This window comes from Mesoplodon bidens, assembly GCF_964165515.1.
Source record: "Mesoplodon bidens genome assembly, chromosome: 10".
NCBI classification, from domain to species: Eukaryota; Metazoa; Chordata; class Mammalia; order Artiodactyla; family Ziphiidae; genus Mesoplodon; species Mesoplodon bidens.
In genome coordinates, this window is record NC_138172.1 from 102122577 (window position 1) to 102137832 (window position 15256).

Sequence of the window (15256 nt, forward strand, 5' to 3'; positions counted from 1 at the left end):
CCGGGGAAGGACTGCAGCTGTGGGTGGGTCGGCTGAGGGTGGGGCTTCGTGGGGACGGGGACGGTGCAGCCCTCCAGCTGGGGTGTCCTGTAGCCCAGGAGCGGACAGGTGGTCATCACTTCATTATGCTCAAGCCCATCAGTGCATCCTGGACCGATTCCCATGTGTAGTCCAGGCACAGCACTGACTCCGTCTGCCGGGTTCTCCAGTAGCCGGGGGGGTTCCAGTCCCTCCCGGGGCCCCACGTATCCATGGATCCCTCATGATTCCCTCTAACATGCCTCTCACTGAGGTTCAGGGTCAGGAATTGATCAAGCAGGTTTTCACTCTCTATGAACACAAAGAAAAACAAGTCGTATATTCTGCTCAAACCTGCTCACGCAGCCCTCTGAATCCCTTCCCTTAAAAGGCAGGGACCGGGTGACCACTGAGGGGCCACGATAACTGTCTGTGGAGGAGGTCCAGGCATAACAAGGGAGATGCCACGGAAGGCACTCAGCTGGCCTCAGCGCTGAATACCAATTCTCTCACCAACTAGCTGTGGCTTTGGGCCAAGAATGCAACTTCTGTGAGTCTGTAAACAAGGGGAGTCTCTACGGTCCTTGCCAATAACATAAGTCTTGGGTCTCTGATCCTATTGGGCAAACAGTCCTTGTCATCACTGATTAGAAACACTGTAAAATTAACAGAGAATGAAGAGAAAAATAGAAAACAGATGTTTGTTTGTGTGCTGTAATAAAGAATATACCTGGAATGAAAGAGAAAAGAAGGTATTCAGCTTGCTGATGACGGTGAACGCACTGCTGAAGCCACAGTGTGCCGTCTCTCTTGTGCAGGTCAACGCCCTAAAGCAGGTTCTGTGGCTTTTGGGCCTGTGGACAACGCCCCCCGGTGGCTGCACACCAGTCCTGCCCAGCGGACACCACCTGGAGGAATCTGCCAAGGCCTCTTTCTCTTCCAGGCGGCCGGGGGTCCAGCACGGAGTCGAACATCTCTCCTCCAGTGATGCACCCCATGACCAGGAAGAGTGTCTCCTGGGTCTCAGTTACCTCGAACAGTTTCAGGATATTGGTGTGATTCAAGGCCTCATGCTCTGGACTTTGAGGAATAGTCTCTGCAGGCTGGAGGGGCTCTGTGGCCTCGTTAATTAAAAAGTAAAAGAATGAAGAAAAAAGGAAAAATGTTAAGGAAGAATAAGAAAAAAAATAGTAGAGGAGGAAAAAATAACATACAAAATAGACAAAGAGCCAAAGAGGAAAGAAGCTAACTGTGGTTCCAAGTCGCTCAGGTCACCAACAATCAGCTTCCTGGGTTAAAGGACCAAAAACCTAGACCCAGACAGGGACTCACACAGGTACTTGAAATTTCTTAACAGTGGTTCCTGATGAGGTCATAGCAAGAAATGCGCCAGTCACAGCTGGGGATAATCCACAGCGATTGTCTTACTTTTTGGTCTCAAGAACCCTTTATTCTTTCTCTTTAAAGGGAGGAGGACTGACCGCAAAGGGTTTTCTGCTTATGTAGGTGACAGCAATCAGTATTTCCCTTATTAAAAGTTAAAACGTACAGGATCCTGCAGTGGCCTTTTCATTTCTAGTTTAAAAAGCTATAATAATTTTTGGCTTTTAAAGAGCTCATCATGTCTACCCAACATATTCAATTCTGTTTTTTGAAGCTCTGAGTGATTGGCCTCAGAATGTGGCTACAATGTAACTGGCAGGATGACACCGTAAGAAAATGTCTTGTGGCATAAAACACAATAAGGTACATTACCAATGTCAATACAGCCATAAAGCCAGGGGAAGGTGGCTTTCATATTTTCATTCCTTATTTGCAGTGCTGCCCAAGAGTCTTTGCCAGAGAACTTGCTGTGTGCGTTTCAGTTGCAGCTGTGGGTTGAGAAAGCGTCTCTTCCTTTTCTGAACCGACAAGGCACTGTGCTTCGTGTCTGTATCGTTCAGCATGGGTGGGCACATGGGTGCTGGACATGAGGACGGCATCAGGGCCGGGAACCGAAAGGCCCCTTCATTTATTCCTCCTCTCGCACTCTTCCTTACTTTATGCATATCAGAGTCTCTGACCTACATCATTTTCCTTTTCTCTGAAGAACTTCTCTTAACACTTCTAGCCAGGCAGATCTGCTGGTGACAAATTCCCTCAATTTTTGTTTGTTTGAGAAAGTCTATTCCTCCTTCACTTTTTTTTTTTTTTTTTTTTTTTTTGCGGTACGCGGGACTCTCACCGTTGTGGCCTCTCCCGCCGCGGAGCACAGGCTCCGGACGCGCAGGCCCAGCGGCCATGGCTCACGGGCCCAGCCGCTCCGCGGCACGTGGGATCTTCCCGGACCGGGGCACGAACCCGTGTGCCCTGCATCGGCAGGCGGACTCTCAACCACTGCGCCACCAGGGAAGCCCCTCCTTCACTTTTAACGGATAATTTCACTGATTTTAGGTTGGTGAGCTTTTTCTTTCTTGCTTGCATGATTTGTGAAAAACCAGATGGAATTTTTATCCTTGTCCCTCTATAGGTAAGGTGTTTATTTCCTCTGGCTTTCTTCAAGATGTGCTCTTTGTCTCTGATTTTCTGCAGTTTGAATATAATGGGTCTAAGTGTAGATTTTTTGGAATTTGCCTGCATAATGTTTTGTGAGCTTCCTAGATTAGTGGTTTGATGGCTACCATCAATTTGGGGGAATTTTTCAGCCATTATTACTTCAAATATTTCTTCTTTTCCTTTCTCTTTCTTTTCCTTTCAGTATTCCCATTACACATGTATTACATCTTTTTTTTTTTTTTTGCGGTTCGCGGGCCTTTCACCGCTGTGGCCTCTCCCGTTGCGGAGCACAGTCTCGGGACGCGCAGGCTCAGCGGCCATGGCTCACGGGCCCAGCCGCTCCATGGCATGCGGATCCTCCCGGACCGGGGCACGAACCCGCGTCCCCTGCATCGGCAGGCGGACTCTCAACCACTGTGCCACCAGGGAAGCCCGTATTACATCTTTTATAGTTGTCCTACAGTTCACAGGTATTCTGTTTTGGTATTTTTCATTCTTTTTTCCCTTTGCCTTTCAGTTTGAGAAATTTCAACGGATGTATCTCACTGACTGTTTCCTTGGCCCAGCTCAGTCTACCCGTAAGCCAAAAGGCAGTCTTCATTTCCGTAATGGTGTTTTTTATTTCTAGCATTAACTTTTGATTCTTTCCAGAGTTTCTATCTCTCTGCTTACACCTACCTGTTCTTGCATTTTGTTCACCTTTTCCATTAGAGCCCTTAGCATATTAGAGCCCAAATCATTTCTACTTTAAATGCCCAGTCCGATAACTCAAAAATCTCTGCAGTATCCGACACTGATTCTGATGCTTCACTTGCCTCTTCAAAGTGTGTTCTGCCTTTTGGTATGCTTTGTAATTTTTTTGCTGAAAGCCAGCCATGATGTATTGTGTAGAAGGAACTGAGGGAGACGGGCCTCTAGTGTTAGGTTTTATGTTGCTCTGGCGGAGCAGGCTGGGTTTACTGTTGGCTGTGGCTGCACGTGTCAGAGACTGAGGGGTCCTCGTCTCGTCTCCCCCACTGCCTTTGGCTTCCCCTTAAGCAGGGTCTGGGCCTGCAGTTTTTTCAGCTGTAACCCCTTGTTATGATCCAGGAGCCTGAGGCTGTAGTACCGTGTTGGGCGTGGGAAGCCCCCTGAAGTGCTAGGCTCAGCTCTCCGTCTTTCACTGAGCCTGTGCCCCTGGACCATGACTTTCCCAAGTATAAGCTTTTTCCCCTGATTAGGTAAGACCAAAAGTCTAGAGGGGACTGGAATCGGGTATATCCCATCCCCCCAAATCAGTTAGGTTCTGGTAAACCCAAGTCTGCCAAGCTTCAGTAAAACAGTTTTAATTTTGGAAAAATGAGAGAACAGAATGCTCTGGCTATATTTCAGACTGGTTACTCTTCCCTTCCCACTGCCAGAAGCAGGAGAAGATGTTTCTGAGACTCTGGCGGGGCTCCTGGCTTGTGCCAGCCAAGCGCCCAGCCATTCACCCGTTACAGTCTAACTGTTCCTACCAGTCCTGGGGGGCTGGGGGGAGTGGGCGCTTTGCTCCCGGACCTCTGCCTCGAGTAAACTGCGAGTCTCGGTACCCACTTCTCTCTCCATTCCTCGGGGTAGCTGTTTACCGTGGGACGTCAATTCTCTGACGGACCTAAGAAGAGCTGCTGACTCTCAGTCTGTTGAGCTTGTTTTCTTATTATGAGGACAGGAGCGTGGCCTTCCAAGCTCTTTGCATGTTGTCCTATCAATGTTTTTCGCCTGTTAACATGTCGTTTTGGTAGTTTTACAGGCTCCTTTACAATGTTCAAAACTTCAAGAATCTGTGTATGTTTCAAATGTTTTGCTTGTAACATGTATTCGAAAGTACTATTTACACACAGGAAAAACACACTCAACACAAACAAGTGTTTAGAGAAGGAGCTAATCCCTCCTCCAGTGCCACTCGCCCTAGATGAGTCTGGGAGTAGTACATCTGACATCTAAAATCCTCTCTGGCTGTTTTGATTACAGTGATCTTTCCTTTATAAGTAACTTCTAAATGCATATGTCAGCCAACAGGGATCTGGCTCCATCAGTCAGTTAAGGCTGCCAGTTAAGCATCTGGATAGCCACCAGCGCCCCTCTCCGTAATGATGCCCTCACAAGACGACAGAGTGAGCAGCAGCAGTGCACTGCTTTATGTTTCATGCACGACTCATCTGCTGATGCCACGCAAGGTGGCAGGAAGGAAATGACTTCATTGAAATGAAGCAGGTTCCTGTATGGTAGTTTATCATGGTCATTTGCCTCTGAACGTGCATATATGACCAGCCCATCACAAAAGCATTAGGGATTCTGCTGCCCTCTGTTCCCCTTTTCTTTAAAAACCAGTCTACTCTTTAGAAATAAAGCAAACAAATTCATTTCAAAATGATATGTTGCCAACAGTAGATCCTGATGCTTTGGGAAACATATGTTTTATTGCTGGCATGGCAGTCTTCCTTTGAAAGATGGGGGAGAGATATTACTTCACTGCAAACACTTAATGTGTAGGTCTTGTATTTTTCGATGTGGGTTCTTTTTTTCAGGTTGTATTATGATAATTTCTCTTTGTTCCTTTTTCTCACTCAAGTGAATTTCCCATCTCCCTCTATGATTTTTGGCTTCAAAACTCATTCATTTACCTAGGTAAATCTATAGTGAATTTCATTACATATAATGTATGACTTTAGAATCATATTTATGTCAACAGACCAAAACGTCACACACAGGGTTAGATTTCACTAGGCAGTTCTGCAGGCGCTATGTGCAAGGAAAGAGATGGGACAGCTTTATACAAAAACTACAGTAAAGGGCAAAGGTCAGGCATCACATACATAAAGAAAGATTCTCCTTGTCTGACGGTATCCAGCATTCCGTGGCGGCGAAGGGTCTTAATCCTTAATAATGCTTGCCCAAGAGTCTCATAACAATACTAGTTGATTAAATAACAGCCAGGTAGGCCATTCCTTATTCCAAAAGATTATTCCTGAAATCCAAGTCATGTAAACATAGGAACCTTACATTACAAAAGATTCCTAAAGCACATCTAGTCACAAAGCCAAGAATCCACGAAGCAACATCATCAACCACCAATTATCTCTACCCAGAATTTGCCTGCTTTGTCATTTAAGACTTTTCTGTATTGGGCTTTCTTAAAATAAAGCACAACTGAATTTTTGTTTTTGTTTTAATAAATTTATTTATTTCTTTATCTGTGCCTGTGTTGAGTCTCCGTTGCTGCGCGCGGGCTTTCTCTAGTCACGGCGAGCGGGGGCTACTCTTCGTTGCAGTACGCAGGCTTCTCATTGCAGTGGCTTCTCTTGTTGCGGAGCATGGGCTCTAGGTGCATGGGCTTCAGTAGTTGTGGCTCGCAGGCTCAGCAGCTGTGGCACACGGGCTTAGTTGATCCGCGGCATGTGGGATCTTCCTGGACTAGGGCTCCAACCCGTGTCTCCTGCATTGGCAGGTGGATTCTTATCCACTGTGCCACCAGGGAAGTCCCTGAACTTTTGTGACATAGATTTCTTTCTTTTTCAAAAAACTCCAGATTACTATAAGAAATTTGACTCAAAAGTCTCCAAAAACTTTTCAGATAAAAGTAATATAAATTTGTAATTCAACTAAATGAAAGAGTAACGAATCTATATTTCCCCAACTATTGCTCAATCTTGACAAAAGGGAGCTGCAGATCTCTGGATGCCCCTGAGCCACGGGTAAGCCCCATGCCACCGGGACTTCCACTGATCACAAGTGTGGGGAGAAGCCCCTGAAATGGAGCCCTTATGCAAATGAGATATGCAAGATGATTAATCATTAGATGAAAAACTGAGGTGAAACAAGATATAAGGAGACTCCACCTGAGGAGAAGTCAGACTACAGGCAGTTTATCAAGCGAAGTCAGAGCTTAGCAAACAGCCAATGGACTTTCCCGAGCTACTTCTTGGAAGCAGAAACCGGCGGGGCCGGTGATCCGTACTGAACATGGAAACAACCCACTCCTTCCCCAACATCATCCCTCCTCTCCCCAGTCCCACCCCCCTCAGTCAACTGATCACCCTCCTCCGCCCCACACCCGTCCCCATCACAAGCTCTGCTGAATCCAGCTCTTCCATCTGGGATCCACCCACCTCCTTCCATCTCTACTGCCACCCCCTCCCTCAGGCCACCTTTATCTACAGGGGCTCCCTAACTGGCTTCACTGCCCCCAGGCTTAGCCTCCCCAATCCACCTTCCCCAAAACCAGCAGCAAGATCTTCCAAATGTATAGGTCTAATCAAGTCACTCTACTGGTTAAAGTCCTTCGGTGGCTCGTTAATACCAAAAACTTCTCTACAGATAAAATCCATATGCCTCGCATAATTATAAGGCTTGGAGGCTCACAAATTTTGCTGTCCATTGAGATCTGGGAAGCGTTACAATTCCCAGTGCTGCAGCAGACCCCGCACCCGTGGAGCCGTAACGTCTGCGGGTGAGAGACAGTCTTCAGCACCACCACCTGCCAAACACACACACACACTCACACTCGCCACCCAGAATCCTCAAACCTGGGTTAGAGGCCATGCCTTCGTGCTCTATGGCAACTTGTCCTTCCCCTGTTATACCACCAAAGACCAGACGCTGGGTCTGCTGTTGACCTCCGGTTTCCCCTGCCTAACCCAAGGCTCTGGGAGCAGGGATGCTGCCCATCACCTACAGACCGTGAGGCTCTCACTCACCCTCCGCGCCCATGCTTAAAAAGAGGCTCATGGTCCTCTCCTCAGCTGACTAAGCCAGCATGGTCAAAAGCTGAAAAGGTCTCAGTCTTAAGAGGTTCATATATCTAAAGAGGACAGGCTAGAAATAAGTTGATCTGAGTTCAACACCACAATCTACAAATAAAGAAAACTCCGTATAAGTCTTTTTTTCCTTAGTAACATTTATCAGGGTTGCATACATGTGTGTATGTCTTAACACACAGAAGTTAAAAGAGAAAGAAAGCCCTGTAGTTAGAGAAAACCCCTTGTTCTGTTAAAAATAATAACACTCGGGGCAGCCAGAGTCCCGTGGATGGACAAGGACGAGTCTCTGGCCCAATGCTGACAGAACAAGCAGACATTTCAATAAAGGCCTATCAATGAAAAATTAAACTTCTGTAAAGGGAATCCTATAGTAACAAGGAAAAATATAGATGTTAAGTAAAAGAAAAAGGAAAAGGCAAAACTTTCATAAACAGTCTAATTAGAACCACAAAAAAGTTATACAGGAGAAAAGAATGAAAGAAAACATTTTAATGTTATGAACGGTTTGCATTCAGGTGGAGGGAACTTGAATAAATTTTCCCTCGTCTTTCAATGTTTCCTTACTGTCTAAATTTTCGAGAATAAGCTTCTATTTCCTATCCTGAAAACAACTTTAACCCCGCCAAGACCAGGCAAAGTAAAAGGTGCCAACCTCAGCGTGTTACAGCAAAACGCTATCAGCAGGTCAGTAAGTCTCTCCCAGCTGCTCTGCACTGAATAATAACCACATTAGCAGCTACTGCACAGAAGGCAGGACGGAGCTAGTTTCGTGGGGATGTGGAGAAAAGTCATCCTGTCTACTAGGCCACAAGTGGGCCTAAGTAGATTATCCCGTGCTCTCCCAGGAAGAAAGCAGTTTACACACTGAGCCGGTTTTAAACACTCCAGCACCACACAGAAGAGAGCCATCCAGTCACATCAAGGACAAACGTTTAGACTGGAAAGTTACAGAAACATAGGAAAAGCCCTCTTGACATGTAAATACCCATCAATTCCAAACCCGATTACCCAGTAGCTATGACCACGGGCAGCTTGCGAGGTTGACATCACTTTCAAGGGGCCTGGAGCCGCCAAGGGCTGAGCAGGCTCCAGGTCCCACACACCGTTCAAGTCCCAGGGTGGACGCCACACGGCGTTAAGGAAGTGGTGGGCTGATGATTCTCCTGCTCTGACGTTCACCACGAGTGCTTTCTCACTAGTAAAGCCCTGAGCTTCAGGATGTCAATGACCACTGTGCCTGTCCCCTTGCGGGGGGCAGGGGGCGGTGGAGAGGAAGCGGGGGCAGCAGCACATGTCACATTCCAAAGTCAATGCTCCCTCGAGGGCCGGAAACCTCTACGCTGTGCATATGGACCATAATGGGAGTTTTCTAAGAATCACAATGGTGGCAAATACACACTCAAATCATGTACCGCCACTAACACTGAACATTCTTCCCTTGAAATGGAAAAAAGTTTATATTCAAACTTGGAGATACTATGAACCTGTCATTTGGTAGGGAACTGGGTTTTGATCCTGCACTATCTCTTGGCTCTCAAGACAAATCTCTAGGTTTTTACTGCTCTGGACCCCAGTCTGACTGTTGCATCAAGGTCAAAATCTCCAAATACATTTCTATGCAGCCACAAGGGAGAAAAAAATGTGCGCATATAGCAAAGAACACTCCAAATATACATCAGTTGAGGGCATGGGGGCATGGAAGTAGCAAAACAAGCACCCCAAGTTCCCCACACACCGCGTAGCATAAAGGACACTGGGCCAGGAGCCAGAAGGTCCAGGTCTGAGCTCCCAGCTGCCGTCCACTCTCTGAGGGACCGTGGGGAGGACACTCAGCCTCAAGGGCTCAGCTTTTCCATCTGTCGAACAAGGAGGTCCCGACAGGTGACTTGGGAGGTGTACATATATATATAAATCAAAGGTCTTTTCCAGCATTACCTTTCCTAAATTTCTCAGCTCAAATTGCCTCTTCCTTTACCCCTGAGAGCATCTGCTGCACGTTCTACACGTGGGACCCATCACCTGACCACAGGGCTTCGGTACAACTACTGGAACCAGGAAGACAGAGTATAAATTTCCCTTATTCATTCATCATTCTATTAGCAAGGACAAAACCATCACTTACATCATAATATACAAAACCATGTGCTACATACTTTAGGGGACGGATATAAAAATGAACAACTTCAAAAGGTCCGGTCTCTACTTAAAGGCATTTAATGTTTACAATCCAAAGGGAAATATAAAGCATTGAAGAAAATTGCAATGACAAAGATCTAGAACAAACTGCTAACTAATCACAGTACCTTTCCCATGAAGCCTCGGTGGGGCCTCAAGATCCTTCTCAACACAGCATTCCAGTCAGCATCCTAAAGACTGTAGTTGGCAGATGAGGTTAATTTTGCTGCCAGGTTAGGCTCGCTCCCGAGCACGTGCCCGGGCACTTCCAATGCCCTCCTCCCGCCTGTCCCCCTAACCTCCTCGACTTTCACCTTCACCTCCAAACCATTAGATATTCCCGAAAAGCCGGGGGCCCCTCAGACCCTCGTCACAGTGGCTGAAAGCCCTTGCCCATCCACCTTTGCCAACTTTAAAAATTTCAAATTCCAGGGAAACAGGAAATATATACACTTGCTTTACTCCATGTCTACCACACTGCTATATTAAACTCTGAACTGCATGACTTATATTGGCATTGGACATCTAGTATATTCCTACTAAGAAGAACAATGCACAGTGTCACTGAGGCTTAAATCAGTGCACATACGAACCAGCAAGTTTTACGAACACACACACCTCCTCCTCCTCTCCTGCTGTGAGAGGCTGCATCCCTGATCCTAGCTGGCCATCTGGGAAACAAATGACTTTGTGATGGCATTGTAAATTGGTTCTACTCCTCTGGAAAGCAATCTGGCAATATGCTTTAGAAGCCATAAAACTGTTCATACTCTTTGACCTAGTAACACGACTAGGGACTCTATCACAAGAAACTAATTCAAAATACGGAAATAGCTACATGCACAAAGATATACGTCGTGGTGTTGTTAATAACTGTGAAAAGCTGGGAGCAAGATACTCCGCAACAACAGAGTTAAGTACTTAACGGTACAGAATCACAACAGAGAATGCGACCATTAAAACGGTAACGATGAAGATTATGTAGCAATAAGGGGAAATGCAGACGCAAAACAACAGATACAACGATGTAAAAATCATTGAAGGAAAAATTGATGATGTTAAAAACTGATAATCATTGTTTTAGGACAGTGAAGGGGGTGTTTTCTCCTGTTCTGTTGCTTAGCTTTTTGTGATACGGCACTGATGCTTATACCATTTAAAGATAATCTTTGGAAATATGAACGCAGGCCTTGATCGTGAGGATGAAGAGGAAAAGGACCACATCAGAAAGCCCAGCCTGCTACCTTCCGCAGTGGGGAGGGGACAGGGCCCTCCACACCCTGGGGGCCGGGGGCACGTGCACAGAGCAGCGCCCCAGAGAGGCAGCCGGCAGTGCGTGCTCCTGTCAGCGATCAGGGAATATGAGCAGCGCCCATCTGCTAACCCCAGTCAATCCCCTCCATTACCAGCATCCCGAGGCCAAGAATTCCCCGGGGCACACCGCACTTGCTGTCAGCTTAGTTATCTGTTTACCGGATAACTAAGTATCTGTTTGGTAACTAAGTAACTACGTACTGCTTAGTAACTAAGTAACTAAGTTTACCAGTTACCTGTTTACCACGTCACACGGGGCTGTTTGATAATTTATTTAAAGCAAGTAAGCTCAGATTTTCACGTCTGGAGCAACAGGGACTGTCTGCGCCGAGAAACGCCATCCTCATAAAGGTGGGGGAGGGGCGAGAGCAGAGACCACCGGCCGCCTCTGGTGACACGGACGAAGCGGCAGCACTGATGCTGCCGCCCGGGGGTCTAAGGACCGGGCGCCCGCGCGAGCGCGAGGGCAGGGCTGCCTCTCCAGGGCCGCCATGGGGATGGAGGGTGCAGGCCAGGAAGAGCGGTCCAGCCTAACAGACATTCCTCCAGGTGGACACTGATCTCGACTTGGGGCCCCTTGACCCCGTGTGCAGGTTCACCCTGCGTCCAGCCGGGGGCCAGTCCCGCGCAGGGAGACTCAAGGGGCTCCAGCCTCCGCCTGAGCGGTCAGCACCGAGGCTCTCGCAGGCGCCCTGCTTCCCTGCTCCAGTGTTCGTGCCCTCCCGCCTGGGGCCGAGGACCTCTCTGTACTGCAGGGTCAGTGACCACGTTCTGAGCTCTCCGTGTCTCAGTTTCGGCTCCGAGTCCCTGCCAGGGAGGGAGCAGAGCAAAGGAGTCTCAGAAACAGATTTTGAAATTAGACAAAACTGACATAAATTCAAATTACGTTACCCTCCTCCCTGCTGACCTTGGGAAAATGTCTTCATCTCTGCAAACGCAGTTTCTTTTTCTACAAAATGTGCACCTCGCCATCACATCACCATCGGGATTAAGTGAAGTAAGGACCCCAGCGTCGGACGCCACGGAACGCTCGCCAGTCCAAGTCTGCTGCACGTGCCCTCCCGCTCCTCAGCCCCCGGCGCCCCATCTGCCTCTGCACCCCCCCAATCCTGTCCACTAAACAAGGACTGCACAGCCCCACCCTGCCGCTCAACCCTCCTGTGCTGACCACACACCTGGACCCCACCTGTATTCTGGAAGCGCCCACCACCGGAACCCAGACACTGTCTGTCCTCTCTGAGCCACGATCTGACGCCCGCGTGGGCCTTGAAGCCACACCGCCTGGGCTCACAGCCCTGCCGGTTCACTTGTTAGGAAATGCGACTTGGGTCAAGCTATGGAACCTCTCCGTGCCTCAATCGCCGCATCTGTGAGACAGAGACAATGGCAGTGCCTACCTCATACGACTGTGAGGTGGATCCCTGTGTCTACAGGGGTCTGGGAGCCACGTCCAGCACGCGGCAAGCAGGCACTTTTTATATCTTTGACTCCCTGCGAGAGTGTTTCGTCCAGATCACTTGGTTAGCTGCCTGCGCTAGCCCACGTCATCAGATGAGCGAGCATCCCCGCTACCCTCCGACACCAAGGGAGATGAAGCAGGCTCTTAGAGTGAAGGCTTTCTGGTGCCCGTGTGGTCCACAGGCCAGCATCAGCATCACGTGGGAGGTCATTCGAAATGCAGCCTCTCAGGCACCCCCAGCCCGACTCACATGGAATCTGCATATTCACACATTTTGAAGGCACAAGTCCTCTGTCACCTGGGGTTCCTGTTATAACACAGATGGGGGGCGGGGGACCTGAAACTCTGCCATCCTAGGACCTCACTTGGAGTACCAGGTGTGAAAAGACAACACCGAACTCCAAAGAGGAACTGCACCAGGATGTGAGACAACGGCTGCCTTGGCACCTGCAGGTGGAAAATGAGGGAGACAGGCGTGACCGATGACTTGGAAGAGTCCATAGCAAAGAAGTCAAACGGCGCGGGGAGCTCCCTGGTAAGTCCTTAGAGGGTAGGGACCACGTCTTACTCATCTTGGTTTTCTCAACAGAGAATGCCTGGCACAGAGGAGGCAGGTCACTGTAACCATCTATCTCCATCTCAATAAAACCAGAATAGCACTTGTTAGCTTTACAAAAACACAACTGTTTTACAGCTGTATGAGCAGCCCCTCCCCACCCTACTCTAATATAATATTTGCCTCTACGTTTCCTACATGAAGATGACACCACCTATCATTAATCAAAGGGAACCATTTCTAAACTTTTTCTCTTAGAAATGATGCTGGCTTTGAAAACCCGGGAGGCAGGGGGTAAAGGTGGGGTGGGGGTAGGAGGAGTGTCCGGCAGAACATCCTACACAAAACAGGGGCTACATTTTTAAAGAGCATTTGCTGGTACCTTGCTGACTCTTTCATTTTAAACATCCAGCATGTTGAAAACTAAGTGAAGGCAGAAGAGGGAGTGCCCTGTTGCTATAACCCTTGACCTTTTCTTAGTGACACACGAAACTAATCAGCCCCTGGAGGTCAACAACCAGGGACTAGTTAGAGGGAAGGAGACAGGGAAAGCAAATGAGAGTAGAGGTTAGAAAAGTCACGCCCACTGACCCAAGAGTCCCTTGAAGTCCCTCCTTCCTGGGGAGCACAGCCCTCATTTTCCAAGACAGCAGCGATGACCAGGTGCCCTTGCTTCTGATCTCAGCAATCTGTTCCCTTGTCCAACAGGGCCCTGCCTTACTGCCCACCTCCACACACACCTGTCACCAAGGTAATTGACTAAGGGGAGAAATCTACACAAATGTGAGAAGAAAGCTATCTTCCCAGTCCAACGCCCACAACTACCATGAAATCACCTAAATGTGAAAGCACGTCAACCCCAAACGTGCCTCTCTTTGAAAAAACAAAGGAAGATCACCGGCAAATGTGTCCCTAAGAGAAGCTCCTTTACGTCACTCTGAATCAGCAGCTACGTACGAACACAGTAACATTTTTACACGCTTACACTACATAAACCTACACGTACAAACACACAGGTATACGTTTCTCTGTTCTGCCTGTATCTGAAAGGGGTTTGGGGTGGGTAAGGCAGTCCTTGTCCTCAGCTACTGGTGTAAGCCAACCATTTTCTGCCCTTAGGTGAGGTCTCTAAGCAATTCCATGGATCATATACATGCTTTCTGCTTCAACTACTGATGGAGCTCTCACAGAAAAACAGAATACAAAACAACGACAAAGTTTCAAAATTTTACATCTAAACATTCATTTTTAAAATGAAATCAAAGCAGGGAGAACACTTGTTTCCCCAAACCTCATCTCTAAACTTTCACGAACTTTCAACCAAATAATCTTAAAGCCACAGTCACACAGGGAGGATGATGCCAGCCCTGTCACTGACTTTTTAAAGAAGCTCCGAGGGCCCAGGAGGAGCTAAGGCAAAGCATCCCTCTAAACCGAGGAACCCTCGGAGGGCCTATGTGGGGTAGTCAAACACACAGCCACATTTCCCAAAGTAATGCCACACTGAGTGTTACAATGCACAGGAGTGGTGAGGCTCTGGACGAGAAGACTTCAGCAACTACAGAAGCGTCAGCTTGAACCCATCACAGTCTTCAGTTTATAGAATGAAACTGCCCTCGGAACGCAGAGTGACCGGGAGCCGGCAGTGAAATCTAGGCAAGAGGATCCCTGTCCTTCCTCCAAGTTCCTGAACTCAAGTCTCCGCAGAGTAAGCGAGACCCGTCCGCTACAGACACCAGCGCTAAGTCGCATGAATAGACAGACACACTCCATAAGGACGTGAAAATCATCTTCCAACACAAATAAACAAAACAGAAGACAGTCCCTGTGTGCGTGAGGAATATTTTCCAGCAATCCCTGCTAATAAGGACACCCCGAGAAAAGGCATTTCTGTATCTTTTGTAATGAGAAAAATCTTAATTACAGCCCAAAGAACAAGGTAGTCAAGGGGAATTAGACCAACGATCCCATACCTTGACCATACATTTAGAATCATCTGTGAAGCTTTTTAAAAATCCCAATGGCCAAGGCACACACCAGGCCAGTGACATGGGAATCTCTGGAGGTGGCCTGCAGTGCACGGCCAAAGTTGGGAACCACCGAATTAGGATTATTCTGAAGATACCGTCCAGAGCAGAGTCCATCTGAGCATGACTTTGGGCCCTCGATACGCTGGGACCTTTGTCTAAATCTCACACCCAGCTATGACAGTGGATGGTGCAAGCCACTCACCCTCAACCCTAGGAGGGGCTCGGGGCCATGCACACACAGCCCTCCCCTTAAAATGCAGCACAGACAAGGTCGCCCATCCAGAGGGCCTGCCGGGGTGAGCAGGGTCCAGGAGACCCTCGGTCTGTATCTGCAGGGGGCACCTCCCTGGCAGCAACGTGAGGGGCTCCGGAGACGGGCTGGGACATG

General features: G+C 48.1%; 1 protein-coding gene across 8 annotated transcripts in view; it reads right to left on the reverse strand.

Moving 5' to 3' along the window:
* Nucleotides 1-15256, reverse strand: part of FARS2 (phenylalanyl-tRNA synthetase 2, mitochondrial) — a 382164-nt gene that overhangs the window by 349594 nt on the left and 17314 nt on the right. The gene's annotated exons all lie outside the window — the stretch shown is intronic.